General features: G+C 38.1%; 1 long non-coding RNA gene across 1 annotated transcript; it reads left to right on the plus strand.

The window, feature by feature from the left end:
- The first annotated feature begins 438 nt into the window (after positions 1–438).
- LOC140845359 (uncharacterized) lies at positions 439–10,235 on the plus strand. The gene is made up of 2 exons (XR_012124153.1): positions 439–2,232; positions 10,074–10,235. It is a non-coding gene; the product is annotated as an uncharacterized lncRNA (long non-coding RNA).
- Positions 10,236–17,901: the final 7,666 nt, after the last annotated feature.

The following is a 17,901-nucleotide window of genomic DNA, read 5'->3' on the forward strand; positions in this document are numbered from 1 at the left end:
TGTAAGTAGTAAAATTGGAGGAACTTAATATTTATAGATATTAAGATTTAAGTTAATTTAAGGCATAGAGTCAAGTCACACTCTGGTAATTGCTTTTATGTAAACCTTTTGTAAGATGAATAACCTCTATTATTTTTTAAAGCCCATTTTTTCACTTAGAAGATTTCTTAAAACAGAACACATCTGCTTTAAGCTGCTAGACCACATATTGACTAACACATACTCACAGACCAACTGTGAAGCTGGTGAAGCTGGACATTTATTCATTCTCCCTAGTCCTCGGTTTCCTCATCTGTAAAGAAATAGGATATATAAGTCACAGGATTGTTGAGAGGACTTGATATACTACAATGTGGCAGAAAAGACCCATTATAAGAGCCCGATTAGTGATGGTTTTTAAAAGCAATCAGTTTGAAATCCAGAAAGCACTGTCAGAGAAAACAGAGTTCTTTGATTTGGGTCTTAATCCCAACACCAACTATTTCTATGACCTCTGTTATTTCATCTCCAAAATAGTAATGACAATTTATTTGTCTAAACTTTTAAGGACTAGACCAAAATATCTTCATATGTTTGTTCTAGGTCTAAAATAAATACAAATGCAAAAAACAAAGTTTGACTTAGAAGCTAATAATGATGAATCCCTTGACTAAATCTGCTACTTGTATCTTAACTGGTTTAGTGTTCTTGTAGTTATCACTGCCATTACGGAGACAGGACAGGCTGACTTCACACACACTCATACATGTGGGAACCCTCTTCTGTTCTTTGCCAGTGACATTTCTCCTAAGACCTTCATTTCTTTCAAATACATCATATTTCTTTCTGTTTCTTGTCTTTTCCCCCCACCCCCCACCAATAGGGTTGACTTAAAAAATGAGTTCAGCATCTCAACAAATTTTGGGGTTGTGATGCGTTCTGTGCCCTGTCTCATTTGTTAGAAGCCCTGATTTCTTCTCATCATGCCTCCCCTCCTGATAGATTTGCCCTCCTAATACTCTTTAACCCGACGGGTTTACCTTATCTCCCTGGACTCTTTTTGCTTCTCTTATCTTTATCCTGTTAGCCTGAACTGATGTAATTTGTTTTCCTTGGGTTTCTCTCCTGCAAAGACACGGAACACTCACACTGAATATTTCTCACCTCTTGCATTAATCTTTGTCAGCTGAGTCTCAATCTAATAACACACTTTTCATGAGAGTTCATAGCCAAGTGAAGGCTTTTTTTTACAGTCCTGGATTTTCATTTCTCTTGGCACAGTGTCATATTATACTCTATGTACCTAATTCCAGCAAATTTGTTTTAGATGTTGCTTCTCATATTCTGATATGCAATTAGTCCTGGTGTCAGGTTTTGGCTGAGTTGTTCACCTCAGCTTTAAGCAAATATTCTCCCTGGAGACTTTACCTGTACTTTATTGACCTGGGGGGACCCATTGGATGTGTAGCTCCTGGTCTACCCCATAGTCTGGTTTTAAAGGGCAGGTCACTGGTCTCTATGGTCTTCAGTAAAATGCCAGACTGCATATATCATTATTTTCCAGATCAAGACTTAAACATCCTTAAAGAGGACAGTCAGGTTCTAAGAGCAATTCTGAATTTTATTTGTAAGGTTGCATAGATAATCTCAAACATCCTTGCTTTTTTGGAAATCATTTCAAGTCACTGTGAGGTGGGAACCTTGCATTAGAATCTCAGACTATGCATATTTTTATGTATCTCTGATGAATAACATTGGTGAATATAGTTAATTGTATTTACCATATTTAGTTTGGTTGAAAAATTTTTTCAAACCCATGAGCTGAGATGAGGGGTAGCAGATAAATGATTAAAGGAGCCTTTGTGAATTGATGGACTAGATGTTCCCAGAGGTCCCCGTTGGTCCTTTGCTTCACGAGTCTGTGGCTCACTGGGGGCAGGCTGGAATGTGTCTGCGGAGGAAGCTGTCTCTCAGGATTCGGATTCTGCAGCTGAGTGGCAGGATGGAAGGCGGGAGGTTTTTCTCTGAGAAAGGGTGAATTGTCATCCTTTCCCTTCCCAGCAGGTTTGATCTTGCACAGGCTGGTGCATCCTTGGGGGTTTATTTAATGCTCTGGAGTTAAATATGAAGCAAATGTTGCTTCAAGCACAATCTCACCTTGTCTTTTCTTTCTTTTTAGTTTTCAGACTACCAGTGACCCAGGGAGAATGTTTTCTCTCCAGAGGTTCTGTTTCCTGGGGTGGCAAGACTTTGGTAAGTTACAAGGTAACCACAGAGTCTGACGTGAGTTACAACCGTGGGATTAAGTGCCATGTGGTTTCTCAGAAAATCTCAAAATGTTAGGTAAAATCCAGTGACTCATCTGGAGAACAAGGTACCGTAGGTTTTACAAAACAGCCTGTAAGAATCTTCTCACCTTGTAGTCAGAGAAGAAGACAGTGCAAAGAGAGTCATGTTTCCCGTTTTTTTAATTGTTAAGAAATTAGGATAAATGATCAGCTAACAATTAGCTGGTGACCTATTTATAACATATATTTCCAACATAAAGCCAAGATTCTAAATGTTAATTATATGATAAAGCAATTCATTGTGTCAACATGAAAATTATGTTTTATGACATAATTGCCAAGCATATCCCTGAAAATTAAAGGGAGTATGTGGCAATGTTATAGTGAATAGAAACAAAAATTTAGAGTAAAAAGGAAATTATTCATTTAAATACCTATTGCTGGTTAACATAGAAGTTAAGAGTAAGGAAAGCCCTATAAAGAGAATGCCTGGGTATAAAGCCCAGCTTCATGAACTACTACTTGTATAACTTTGGACAAGTTGCCTATCATCCTGCACCTTAGTTTCCTCATGTGGTAAATGGGGAAATTACTAGCAATAGTGCCCATTTCATAGATTTGTTAGATGAAATGATCAATGCATATAAAGCGCTTAGAACAGTTCCTGCCACAGAGTACCAATTCGGTAAACAGAGCTATGCTAAGACCATGCACATCTTTGAACAATCAGAGAAAATACTGAAGATACACTGATGAAATAAAAAGTTCTTAGGAATAATTGAAGAAAAATGACCTGTTTCTGTGGGCAACACCAGCCTCCCTAAGGCAAATATAGTAGAAAATTATTTGAAAATGTTGAACAACCAATATTTTTTTAGATTAGCCAACACGGTTGACTTATTATAGAGAGAGATTTTAATACTGAATCAAATTTGGAATCACTTAGCTTTTTCCCACAATAAGCAGCATATAAAATAACAACATATGACAGACATGTATGAAATACCAATAATCAGAGTAAAACTAAAACCTGATGTTACTGAGCCAAAAATAAACAGGATAAGAAAATTCATAAATATGAGTGTTTTCATGTGCAGACTTAATTGCCCTACAATGATTTTGCAGGCTATGAACATGCCTGTTTTAATTAGAGGGACATTGTATGTGTTTATAATCATCTTTCTAGTTATTCATGCAAAGAGAATTAGTGGTCACTGTAGCTTAATGCCCAGAATTACAATTTGTTCTGCATGTTTCTATTATTGTTTTGCATCTCTAAAAACAGTATCCCTTGAATCATGGTGATCCTCTCCATTTAATATTTGTATCTGATAGATAGGTAATACTCATTCATTCATTCATTCATTCATTCATTCAAAATGTGAACACTGTGTGCCAAGAACATGGGAATATGGAAAATATATTTGTGATGAGAACAGACATTCTTTGCCCTTGTGGGTCTTACAGGTAAACAGGAAGACACACATAATCAAAATTTTATAAGTAATCAGATAATTATAATACAGATATGTGTGGTGATGGTGTCCAGGTGTTATGAGGTTTATATTCATGGAGGACAGGAAAGGCGTCACTGAAGAAGTGACGTTAATTTGAACCCTGAAAGAGAATGAGGAGTTACTGAAGTAAAGGGTGAGAAGAGGGTGGGAGAGGAGGAGAGAAAAGCATTTCAGGAACAGGAATAGCATGTGTGAAGGGGCTGAAGTGAGAAGGACCCACAAGCTATATGGCAGGATGTAGTGAACTGTGGGACACTGTGTTTAGAATTCCAAATGGCTCTAGAAGCAATGGAAGCTATGATGAGTTCAAAATGGAACTGTCATTATCAGGCAATACAGGTCACCTTAGCTGTTGAAGAAAGATTAGAGGACATGATGCTAAGTGAAATAGGGGAAAGAAGGGAAGAGGCTGTTCTACAGACCAAAAACAAGATGTGGATTGACTGAACATGGAAAGAGACAAAGAGAAAGGGAAACATCAGGTCCATCTAGCTTTCTTCATGAGAGTCTCAGGGGTGGCACTGCCATTGACTGAGGCGGAGAATGTTGGTGCCACCAAGAAGAAGGTTTGGAGGGATGATCAGGGATTCCATATGCTGGCAAAATGCCCCAGTGGAGCTGTACTGTGGGCAGCTGAATATGGGTCTAGATAACCAGAGAGGTTGATGAAAGGCCAGGTAGGATAAGGTCTAAAATGTCCACTTAGAATTCGTTACTTAGAAAGTACTTACAGGCCTGACCAGAGAAGTTTACTGGAAATGGTGGCTTGACAAAATGGATTAGGTATCATAATTGAAATGATTTATGGCTCTATTATTTGTGTAACAAGATGCAATTTTTAAAGAATAAGAGAGGAAAACTAAATTCTCTTTTCTATAGTTTCTATTTTCAAAGTCTGGGGCAAATGCTTATATTTCTTATCTATCTCTTTTTAAAACACATTTTCATTCCAGCCAGTTAATTTTGCGGGTAATTCTAAAACTTTAAAGGTGCAGTCTAGAATGATCTAAATTACTTTAACATTTTATTCCATGAAATGCATGGCTATTGAATTGCTGCCCTGATGGTTCTTAATGTGGAAGTTTCACCTTCCAGATTTTGAGGGCCACGTTATTGGATTCCATTTATTTCCTGGGTTTTCAAACTCTATGCAGATCCAGGCATGTGCCTAAATGGTTTAAGTAAGCATACTTAGGCATGTCGTGGGAACTGTGGTGCTAGTACTATTCGATGCCCATCTAAAGGGTCGAGGAATTTTCAGCGTTAGTTGCTGACATGCTGAAATGTGGACCTCCCCCCTGTTGCCAGATCCCTCAATCGTAAAAGAAGAGCCAGATATCTCTTATTTTCCTATGAACTTTCCTGATTTAAAAATTACTTTACAACTAAATAAATTTTTTAAACCCTCACAGCTAAGAAAGAAGAAAATAAAACCACCCATGTCTGCTGGAGTGATCTGGTTTATGGACAGTCAGTTCCCTGCTCTAGTATTTCCACCCACCTTCTTATTTACTGTTCTCGAGGGGTCGGTTACTCACCGGCACGATCACCCTACACCCACTGGTGGGCACCATGCAGTGATCAGTCTCAGAATGGTCGAAGGTTTTGATAACTGTGTGAAACAACCCTTGTCACATTCCTCTGCAATCAGGACTTCTCCTCTGTTGCAAATGCCTCAGAGATGATGAAACCTAAGTGCCCGAACAAGTCATCTGTCTTGAGACTATCAGAATGAGTCCCCGACTGCTCAGGCTCAGCGGCACTCGGCTGCGGGCCGGAGGCTCCGTGAGCAGGGAAAGGTCTCCCGGTCCTGGGGCGTTGAGTGTCGAGGCATTTCTTAAGAAAGCCGATAAAACAAATGGTGGCTTTTTTTTCATAATATTTTCAGACTAAAAAATTAATCGTGTGGCCAATTCTTGCCTTAGGCCAATTTGGAAAAATTGCTTTTGCTTTTCCCCCTTCTGTCCTTCTCTCCTACAAATTCTGGCTATGGTTCTCTTTACGTTAGGAAAGTCTTGATAAAACTGTGTATCTTACAGGCTACCAGCACTTGACTGGTACTCCAGAGGGTCAAGGAGTAAGTAGGTGTTTGATTAAATGCGTGTCTGAAAGTATTGGAAGCCTTTGAAATACAGTGTCGGAGGGTGGGCCTCCTGCTTCTGGGGAAGTTTGTTGTAAGACCACGTGCTTTCTCCTTTCATCAGCTTGCTTTAGTGGCTTGATAGCATTTCTAGAAGTTCATTTAGGGAAAACAGGAGTGAGGTTTCCAGCAAAATCAAGACTGGTTTTCCTGCCGTTGGGAATGCGATGCCTTGAGGACGTGAGGATCAGAGAGCACAGCAGCAGAGAGGCGCCGGAGCCATCATCCCCGAGGCTAGTAAAACTGAAGTCTGAAAAATATTTTTTTTTGGAAATGCTCACAACTTAGTCACTCTGTTAAAACACAATTGACGTAACCTTCTTTCCTTTAAGGCCTCTCCTAAAGCAACAGTTAAATACATGAGTAAGGCCGAAGGCTCCTCCCCAGTTCGTTGGGCATGATGGGGTGATCGCCCAGACCATCGTTAAACTGTTCCCATTTTAATGATTGATTCTAAAAGGCTCAAGGTGAATCCAGAACTTCTTCGGACAAGTCTTTGAATCATCTGTCCACCCAAAGCACAATTTTACCAGCAGTAGTGATATATTTTTAAAAGGGGAAGCAATGATTTTTCTCTTAAACAAAAAACTCAGCTTGGAGTCAGAAGATCTGGGTTGGAAATCTGCCTCTACGCCTTGCTAGCTGTGTGTCCTTGGGCTCCTTATCCATCTTTATGAGTCTGTTTTCTTCCTTATATAATTAGGATCCAGTTGGAATAATAATTCCTAACTGACAGGATTGTTATTATTAATAACACCAGAATTAAATGAGGTAATAATTGTTTAAGTACCTAGTACAAGGCTCAGTGTTCGATAAATGCACATTCATTGATTCGTTCACTTATTGTGCCAAGCAAACAATATTTCTCAGTGTAAGTTGGCATCATTTGATCTTAATGAATAGAGTAAGTTACCACAAAAAGATGATTATTTACTATACTTTGCTTTTTAAATCTATTTTAGCACATGAGTATGCTTCCTTAAGAGTTACCCTTCTTGATGCACCAGGCACCCGCCTTCCATTTGCTCCAAGTGTTTTTTTTTTTTAATATTAAAACCACAGATAAATACCATATTACTTTTTACATTCCCTGGAGATGTATTCTCTTTAATGATACACCTCTTGTCATTTTCAGGGAGTTCAGCCTTCTGTAGGGTCTCCCTCTCCTCGGACCTCTTGTGAATGAGCTGTACCATTGTTCATGGAATAGGCAGCGTCCTAGAGGCTGGTTTCTTTTCTTTGAAAGATGTTCAGGGATGCTGGTGGCTCACTTTTCTTCAAGAGTGTATGTAGTCCAACGTTTCATTTTCCTGATAGGCATATATTGTTTCTCTGTAACTTAGGTGGTTGTTCTAAACCTACCCTAGTTGTTGAGTGTTCAATTTAATCCCTGTTAATTGTTTTGATCACATTTAGTTGAATTTTAGACACATAGGATTCCTTGACTCACCTTTCTACTCATATTTTCTGTCTCATCTGATTGTTTTTTGCTACCTCTTGTCTCTCGTTCTGATTGGAAATTACCCCTCTGTGGCCCTATTTTCTTCTTTGTTCCCGCATCTCCGAGTGGAGGCAGAGAGTAAGGTGCCCCTATTCCCCACCTCAAACAGTGACAGGACGAGATACACCTCGCTCCTCTTGCCCTCACTCTTCGGGAGTCATTTTGCTGGTGTTGAATTCAGAAATCAGAGGTCAAGGCTATGATAGTGAGCTTTAGAGTTGTTTAGGGGTTTTTGTTTGTTTGCTTGTTTTTTAATCTTCAAAATCCCCTCTTAACCATCACCTTTTACTTTTATTTTTGTTGTTTTGAAAGTTCTTGGAGACATTTACATGGATTCCAATTCTATGTAACTTTTTGGCTGTGGAAGATCTAAAAAATGAATACAAAAGAGTGACTATTTTAAAAGTTAGGGATGGCTTCTCAAATGTAAAGGTAAAGAAGAAATATCCTTTTTGTCTTTATTTCATGGTTCATTTCCATCCAGGGATTCTCTGATGTATGATAACATGTCAAAGACACATCACAGGTAAGTCCAAACACCATTCATGAAGCAAGAGGAAGAAGAGCTGGGCCACATTTTTCTCCTCTTTCCCTCCCCTGTAGAAGAATCTACCTATAATTTTATGTTTGTTAAAGACTATTTTTTCCTTATCTTTACTTTGAGACCATGGCATAAATAATACAGTGTTTTTGAAAAAACACTTTGCTATCAATAACTATCTAAGCTTTTAGGAACCAGAGAAGTACACAAACATTTCTTGAGAACCAATTATGTACAAGGCATTGAACTATGGAGAATATGAAGATAGGGGATCCTGCCTCAAAGCAACCTAGGGTGTTCTCAGGAAGGTGTGCAATGCAATGCATAAAACTCCCACCCAAGGCAGTGGGTAACACATGCTATCTGAATTCTGTGAGGGTTGCTACGGGCGCGATATATTGCCCCTGGCTGGAGAGGTTATTATAGGCTTCTAGGAGGAAAGAGAGCTGAAGCTGGGTAAGAGTTTGGTGGGCTGAGATAAACAGATAACCCAGGTAAAATAACAGCATTGTCTGAGCAGAAATGAATGAATGAATGAATGAATGAATAACAAAATGAATAATTTTGAAATAGCTAAGAAAACAAATTTCACATGATGTAAGGGTGGAATTAAGTGTTGCTGCTACAATTTAAAATTTAAATGGAATTTGTACTCAGCCGTGATAAAAATAGTTCATACTACAAAATGCAAAAAAAGCGGATGTCAGATGATGTGGTCCAGATGATCAGCAGGGGCTTCAACCATCTGTGGTCTTTGGACAAGAAGAGCTCAAAAATCAATGCAAAAAACTCTGAAATTTAGCCAAATTCCCCTTAAAATGCCTGCTATCTCTAGGTTGTTCTGGGGTTGAAGGAGTTTTTTATTCTGGACATTTTATCACAAGATAATTTACCCTGAGGGAGATATATCTGGTGAGAGAAGATCTGTGTCAGCCCTGTGTCTTTGAAACTGAGACCACTCCTCCACCGAGTCTCCAGGCAACATTCCCATCAGCAGTGCTTCCACCTGGGCATCAGGATGAATCTGCACCACAAGGGTGGAGACATCCATCAAACTCACCACCACCATGCACTGAAAGCAGTCCAGGTGCCAGGCACTGTGCTAGCACACGTTTGCCCCTCATGGTGATGCTAGGAAGCTGCTTCCATGCTCATTCTACACATTAACAAGTGGATGAGAAAGGCTAGTGGTGGATAAAATCAAGGTTCCTGTGGCCAGGATTCTCACCTGGCCTTGGCCGGCTAGCTCACTACACATGCGTGGGCAATACGTTGTTACTGACTCTATATAAAGAGTTCTGCCCAGTGATCTGGGTGACACAGTGGCAGGGCTGCCAGGCTGCAGGAGAGCAGAGCAGAGGCTGGAGTGGTTGGCAGCACCGAAGACAGAGGCTGGGATGGCTGTGCAGGTAGAAAGGCCCAGAGGTAGAGATTGGCTTCCTGCGTGCAGACTTGCTCTGAGTCTGGGTTTCTAGTGACTGACCTGCCACCGTGGGAATAAAGTTGGGAATAACCCTTTCACCCCAAGAATGTTCTACTGTCATTTCTTTGGTCACATTGAATCCATAGTGAACCGGCACAGGGCTGAAACCCAATGGCAAAACAGGAAACCTGTCCAGGGTCTTAACAGATTCAAGCTCAGGCTGAAACCCATAAACCTCATGTTCTTTTTCATTTTGATGATTCTACATAGCTCATTAATTGAGTTATTTACACTTGCTAAAGAAAGGTCTTATTATTAATCAAACAAGTAAATCAATCAATCAATACATAAAAAGCACAACAATTTCATTTTCTTTATATGATGTTTCCTGAAATTCTTTCATCAGGAGGTTCTTTCCCTGAGTGAAGTATGGAGAGATGTTGACTCTCTTAACCAAAACACACTTGGGTGCATGCTGTCATAAGGCAGGGCCTGAAACAGTGCATCAGGGAGGAGTTAATTTTCTGTCTTTGCTGGTGTCTGCAGTAATACCTGAGAAAATGACCCACACCTTCCCCCAGAGCTTTGGAAATTCCCTAGGCAGGTTGGAAAATAAGCCAGGTTTTATTTGCAAACATTTTAATTTGAGATTTATTCTCTAAACCCTTTCATGGATTATCCCAGGATTCTAAAATGAAGGAGAAAGAAGAAAAAGAGGGAGAAAAAGAGAAAAAGGAGGATGGAAGAAGACGATGGGGAAGAAAACACAATCATATTGATTTGTGTCATCTGAGGAATTTTGTAATTCTTTGGTTTTGTCAATAAATATTTTCCATACAATTCTTTTTCCTTTTACAATGTCTCATTATTAAGAAAGAAATTTTCAATAAAATGTTAATTTTCCCCTGACATTTATCAACCCAATCTTTGTCTGCAGGGGTGTGAAGCACATCTTGCTTATATCATCATCATCTCACTACTGTTTAATAAATGATCTTGGGTGGTTTACTAAACTTAAGCATCAAACGTTAAAAGTAATTCAAACTGATGAATCCTGGTTTTCAGCTCAATATATTGATAATAATATATAGGAGACAAATACAGACAATGCTGAATTCCAAGAGTTTTACTTGATCTTGAATCTTAGAGCTTTTCTACACAGTTTTTCTCTTCTCGTGAAAACATGCCTAGTCATTGACAGCTGTTGATATTTCCTTCCATTTTAAATATTAAAGTCACATTTATGCCATTGATATATGCAACTATCATTTATAAAATGTTGGCTTCAGATCCGATATATTTGATGCATTTGGTGGGGGAAAGTAAACATTACGTGTATCATTCAACATTTGGAACTCATGACCAGCAGATACCCTGCATTCATTTTGGCATTTGCGTGATGGACTTCACCTTGCTGCATGAAGACAAGAAGAGTTGTCTTTGATAAGGCGGCATTCAAATACTCCCCACTTTAACCAAATGTTCAAATATATAACCTAATATTCAGTTATCTGAATTCATAACAATACTCATGTTTAAAAAAAGGAAACAACCAAAAGTAAAGACTACTAAGGCATTGCTTAATCTGATAGGAAATTACCCAACTAGCTAACAGAATTAGAGAAAAAGTACTACTTCTTCTAAGCCCTGTACAAATAGTACTTGAACATCCAAAGAGAAGTGAGGTGCTGAGAACTTCACAAGCTTTAGGAAGTTAGCTGAATAGTTTCCTTTGCAAATGCTGGATAGTAAAACATCAAAACCTGAAGACACTGAGGACGATAATGTTCCAGATGTTAGAGCAAATTTTGATGAGAACTCAAAGAATGAAGCTAACTAAAATATTTTCTGGTTTTTGGAAGCAGGCATGGACTAGATTTAACAAATCAACTATGTGGTTATATTAATAATGCTATTTGTTCAGTATTTTTTGGTTATTTGATTTTGCATTTTGCACTTCCTCCTAAAACCTATTTTTTTGGTCAAAATATGATGTATTAATGCAGTTTGAAGGGCTTTGGGTTTTGATTCTTTTTGTTGGAGTAGTTTTAGTGTGTGTATGTGTATGTATATGTGCCTATAGTGGAGAGCAAATTGGAAAATAGAACAAGATACACTTCATGTCAATAACAAATTGTTTAATTCTTACATGTGCACTTAACAGGTATCTTAGCTCTTTCACCAACATCAGGTAACTGTGGGTCATAAGCAAAGTATGTTGGTTGAGCAAGCTGAAACCACCAAAAGGTATTTCCATGGACTTGAAAAAACATTTTTTAAGGGAACATTCAGAAATACAGCTCACTTGGACCAGATCTTTTTGATTTTCAGTTTCCTTTTTCCCAAATAATGGAATAAACTCTTTGATGGAACATACCAGGTTTTCACAGGCTAATGAAAAAGCCACATATACTTTTTATTTTTAATTTTGAGGCAAAAGCCCTGGTTCTGTTGTTCGAAGAAGACGAGAGTCTTGCAATTAAGTTCATTAATGTAGGTTAGTGTCTGGTTTCCTTTATTCCATTGCTTCTAGAGGAAGATCGATCTCTGTCCTCATCTAGTAATAATATCAGTTTGTAACGAACACATAACCCTTTGATGTATTTCTTTGTAGGATTTGCTTTAAGAAACTTTTGATGCTTTGCTCTATCTCCTCCTATTAGTGCTTTTATCTAACCCCAAAAAGTCACCCACCAAAGCAGACACTCTGAAGTCCCACCGGGCTCCATCAGTCCAGTAGAGAGGGCTGACATGACATATTAGTCTTAAATCTAAAACACATGTTTGGTAAACGCCTAGTTTCCTGGCAATAATTAAGAATGCTACTTGGCAGATTGGCAGCCACATAAAACAATCATTAGCAAACCTTATATTTATTATGTTCCCATTTTATGGAAATGAAACCCACATTACAAATAGGCATAGGCAATGGGACCCAAAATGATGCGCAGGTAGAATCAATTATGTCGAAGATGAAAAGAACATTGATAGTTTTTTTCCAATTAACTTTTCTTATCCCAAAAAGGGTCTCTCCCCAAGGAAGCCACATCAAAACATCAAAAAATTTCTACCAGTGTTTAAAACTCTTTTAGATAAATTTCCTCATCAGTCAGTACTCATGTGTCAGTGTGGCTCACGGAAGAGTTCTGTCATACAACCAATTAAGGTAAGATCTTACAGTCATAGGGGATTTTCCCTTTATACATGTAAAAAAGATTCCAAATACTTGAAAAGCTATTTCAACTCTTGTGAATTCATACATTTGTTATGTGTATATGTGTGTGTATATATATATATATATATATATATATAGAGAGAGAGAGAGAGAGAGAGAGAGAGAGAGAGAGAGAGAGAAAGAGAGAGAGAGATGATATGCACTAAGAATACACAGTATAGTTATGTTTCTTGTTAAAATACTGAAATAATTATGAACCAGATAGAAAATATACACTGCACCAAGCCTCCCATGTGTAAGTCTATCTTTTACCTTGGGACCCATTGGAATCCCTATAATGAAGCAAATGGAGAGTTAATGGCTCTGCTCCATTGTCCTTTCTGTTCAGTGGGTGCCTGTGTTGTAAGTTGTTATATATCTGAAAAATTACTTCTGCACACAAGTACTGCCTCATGTGCATGACCTTTTCACACATGAAGTGAGGAGACCCTCTATTCTGATCAGCAACATACTGTCAGTGATGTGGAAGCCGCATGGTCGAGAAGGCTAAGAAACCAGCCAATCAACGGCATGTGGGCAAACACACACTCACGTTATTGTCATTATTAATGAATGTCCTGCAGAATGCAAGGATGCTGTTCTCCTAAAGAAATGGATAAAGGAATTGCGGACTATCAAGGAGAGGTGGGTGGGTTCCTGTTCACCAAATGTTGGAAAACTGACAGCCACAGTATGTGGGACAAAAATAAAGCTGGCACAATTTTCTCTGGTGCATCTTCCATCTATAAAAGTGAGAATTAAAACTTTTCATTCTTCATTTGTCTAGTTCCTTGTGTCTAGTTCCTATGTAAGCAATCTTATTTACTTTGTTTTCTAAATTGCTGACTGCATGAAAAAAAGTTCTCTTTGTTACAAAGTTCAGATTCCACAAATAAAGGCACCGGATGAAGAATTCAAAAGAGTCTTTAGGGAAAATGTTTTCAAATGTCCAAGATGAAAAGAACATTGAGTTTTTTTCCAGTTTACTTTTCTTATCCCAAAAAGGGTCTAATTGTTTTCCTTCTATCTTTAACTTTTTAATTTTTATCTTCTCATTTGTCATTATTTTCAATGTAAATTTTATAAGACTTTTGTCCATTTCAATAGTAGTTTGTACATAATTGACCAAGAACACTAGTTTTACTCTTTTATTCTACATGTATATGTTGATTCTGCTTGGGGGTTTTGTTTGACATGGTAAGATGCCTTTCCAACTCTAAACCTAAGTGTACTTAATAAGAAATCAATAATACAATTTTACAACCATATATTGTGCCTAGTATTTTGTCATATTAGAAGTATTCATTACTTTAATTGAATTTAAGTGGTTTCCCATTTACTAGTGGGTTTTAGGCAACCCTTTTTGAGTTCTAGTCATAATTTAGAGTCTCTAAGGAACTTTATTGACAATTATGATTATAGCAAATGATGATAGTGGTACAATCTTGTGTTAAGCACAGAAGCTCTGGAAGTAAAAGATAAACAGAAACAAGTTAGGTTTACTCCTGACTCTGCCACTTATTAAACCTATGATCATGCGCAAATTACTTTAACCTCTCTCTGTCTCAGTTTTCTGAGCTGTAAAATAGGTGACAGGATTAAATAGAATAATGCATATGTCTGACATATAAATACATAAATGGTATTAATAATAGTAATTATCATAATAAATAATAAAGACAGAACTTCAAAGAGTTATGAAAGCAAGTTTCTTATCAGGTTAGATAAAAATTTTAGTCTTTTATCCAGAATATAATCTCTACACAGGTATGTTTTCATCAGCTTGGAAGAACTATTAGCTTTGGCTTTCTGCTTTTATCACCTTATCTTCACCCTGTTGGTAAGGGTGGTATTCCTGTCCTAAGATTATGAGGATGAACAAAGACACAATTCCAGACACCGGACAGACAGGATCAACAACAGTTCATTGGCCACGTGTACCCATAATGCAGAGGAGGACACCCCCTGCTGTGAAGGGCCCTGTGGCATTGCACTTGGAAACAGAGTGATAAACTGAGGGCTGGAGAAATATCCAACGGGTCAGGTGCTTCCCGCTTTCAGACACGGGGGCATGTGTTTAACTTGTTTGAATAATTCCTCAAACTGGAAAGGCACTGGAGTCCCTGACTTAGGAATAAGCAGACACTGTGCTTGGTCCCCTTGATAGGGAGGCTGTTTGGCTAGAAGACCTCATCCACAGAAGAGAGTGCAGAGGAGAATGTGAGATTAGGCCAGAGGAGGCCCTCCTGGGAGCACCAGATGTCAAGGCAGCACATAGGAAGACTTATATCTCTTCCCTATGATGTCTTTATTCTAAAAAAGACCTGAATGATGCACAGTTCAGTTGACTGAGTACTACTAGGTACAGAAGTCTTCAGATCTGCTGAGATTGTTCCTCTGGGCATTGCTGAGCCTCACTTGTGGGAAGGAAAATATCTGTGGCTACATCAACATACTTAGGAATGAAATGGATATCTGGCCACTACCCAGGTATATTAGGATAGGGTAAGGTAATACTTTCATCAGAGAACTAAGTGAAGGTTCTTATGGCCAAGATTCTCACCTGGCCCCAGCCAGCTTGCTCACTGCACACATGTGGGCAATGTATTATTATTGAATCTATATAAAGAGCTCTGCCCAGTGCTCTGGGCTGCTACAAAGCCACATGCCTGCAGGAGAGCAGAGGCTGGAGTGCTGGCAGTGCTGATGATAGAGGCTGAAATGGCTGTGGGCAGAGGCCCAGATGCAGAGATCAGCTTGCTGCATGCAGACTTGCTCTGAGTAGATGGGATTCTACTAATTAAACCTGCCACTGTGGGAATAAGGTTGGGTATGAACCCTTTCACCCCAAGAATGTTCCACTATTTTTTCAGTCTCATTGAATCCATAGTGAACTTGCCCAAGGCTGAAACCCATTGGCAAGACAGTCACTTACCTCCACGCAGTAGTGACTGTTGGAGCCATGTTGAAGCAAAACTGAATCTTGCCTGGAAGACTGAACTTTGCAACATCAAAGATTGCAACAAATAATTTTCTAAAGAGAATAGTAATTGCTGATCAAAAATAACTAAGTAGACAGATAAAGCACCATTGGCACACCCAGGTGGAAAAGGTAGACAATCAAAACAGCTACAAAGACTTTAAGTACTGATATTTTCAGCCACAGATTACCAAATAACAAATCTTCAAAGGAGGAAATAGCAAACTATTAAAAATGACCTGGCAGCTTTGGTAAATGGTACCACAGTGAGGCCTGAAGGGCAACAGCAGTGCCTTCAGACAGAAGGCTCTGTAGCAACGGCGTGCAGAGGAGCACACATTCACTGCTTGCCCCAGAGCCTTCCTAACCGCTGCGCATCACGGTGGAGGAAACTTGATAATCTTGTCGTTCCATAGACCCTCACACTGGTCGCCAATATTGATGACACACGAGTAACTGGATAATCTAAGCAACAGGAACTATAAAGCATCTCATAACATATCTAACAAAGGATGTGCAAGACCTTTATTGAGAAAATAATAAAATCATTGTAAGGCTTAAAGACTTAAATAGAGCAGCATACCAGGATGAATCAGTATTACAAATTTTATCAATTTTATCAACCTTTCCACATTTTATCAATAAATTAATGTAATTCTTATCAAAATTCCAGAAGGTGTTTTTTGTGAAATTGAAAAGCTTATCTTAAAATTTATGTGGAAGAATAAAGGGCACAACATAACCAGTAAAACTTGAGGGTGGGGGGAGAGTCAAGAATTACTACAAGATAATAATTGAGACAGTATGGTATGGGTGCACAGGAAGACAAATAGACCAGTGGACAGAGAGAACTGAGAAACGGATTCATGCTTTTATGGAAACTCATTTTGTGGCAGATCTGGCATTACAGAGGAGTAAGAAAATGATGGACTGCTTAATAAATTTTACTAGAACAACTGGCCATTGATATAGGGAAATGGAAATTAGATCTTCAATCCACACCATATTGAAAAAATAATTTAAATGGATAAAAGACCTGAATGGGCAAAGTAAAACCTGAACACCTTTAGAGAAAAAATAAGAGTATCTTTATGACATTGGATAGGAAGAAATCACTTGAGACAAAAAGAAGCAGCAAGAAAAGAATCGATTGATTTAAATGACTAGTATAAAATGAAAATTCTGCATCAGAGAACACACAATAAATGAAAAGAGAAGTAATAGATTGGGAAAACATATTTGCAACAATATAAAAGCAAAATATTAGTGTCAAGAACATATAACAATCTTTTCTAAAATCAATTAAAAAAATAGCAATCAACAGATGGAAAATTGGGCAAATATATGTTTCAGGACAATTCACAAAAGAAGAAATGCAAATGGCCAATATTATAAGAATAGATGGTCAACTTTAGTAGTAATTAATGCAGGAAAATGCAAAGTAAAAGAAGACAGCACTTTTTACTTAATACATTGGGAAAAATTAAAAGTCTGAGAACAAATTGTGAAGATTTAGAGAAATAGGAACTCTCTGGGTGATGTGTGTATTGGCACAATAACTATGGAGAATAATCTGTTGATGTCAATAAAGAATATGATATTCTATAGCCCAGTCATTGTTATTCCAGGTATATACCCTGTATACCTGCCTAAGGAGACCCATTCAAGCCATTTCAACTGTACGTCTACATTAGTATGGCTGTTTAATGGACTCTTAAAGAATATTAATATAGAAGATCACCATCTTCATTATCATGATCATCATCCTAAATAAATACTTTATTTGTGGAAATTCCATAGCACTGAATACAGTAAATTAGATAAACAAGGCCTTAATTTAGGAGGGCATAAAAATTGGCAAGAGCATGTGTGTGCATGCTCACACACACACACACACACACACACACACACACACACACACACCTAAAAGCATTTGACAAACTCATGAACTATTATCTAGTGAAGTCCTAACTATCAATGGTAATGGAATACAGACCTGGTACCATCCTGAAAAGGGCAATTATTATAAAATCCAGTTTTAGCCAATAATTTTAACCTTCTTGCCTGCAAGTTTTTTTGTTATACCTGCCAGTTAACATGTCTGCCAATCTTGTACCAGTTTTGTTATAACTCTGGCCAGTGGAGGTATAACACTATAAAACCAACAAAAAGCTGAAGAATTTAAGATTGTTATTTTCTTTTTTGCCTAAATACTTAGCCAATTCAGAACAATAGAGTTAAGGAAGGAGGTATTGTTCACACAACGTAATGAATTCCCAATTTGTTAATGAAAGTAACTATTTAAACTATCTCATTTA

This window comes from Manis javanica, chromosome 13 (assembly GCF_040802235.1).
Source record: "Manis javanica isolate MJ-LG chromosome 13, MJ_LKY, whole genome shotgun sequence".
Classification (NCBI taxonomy): Eukaryota; Metazoa; Chordata; class Mammalia; order Pholidota; family Manidae; genus Manis; species Manis javanica.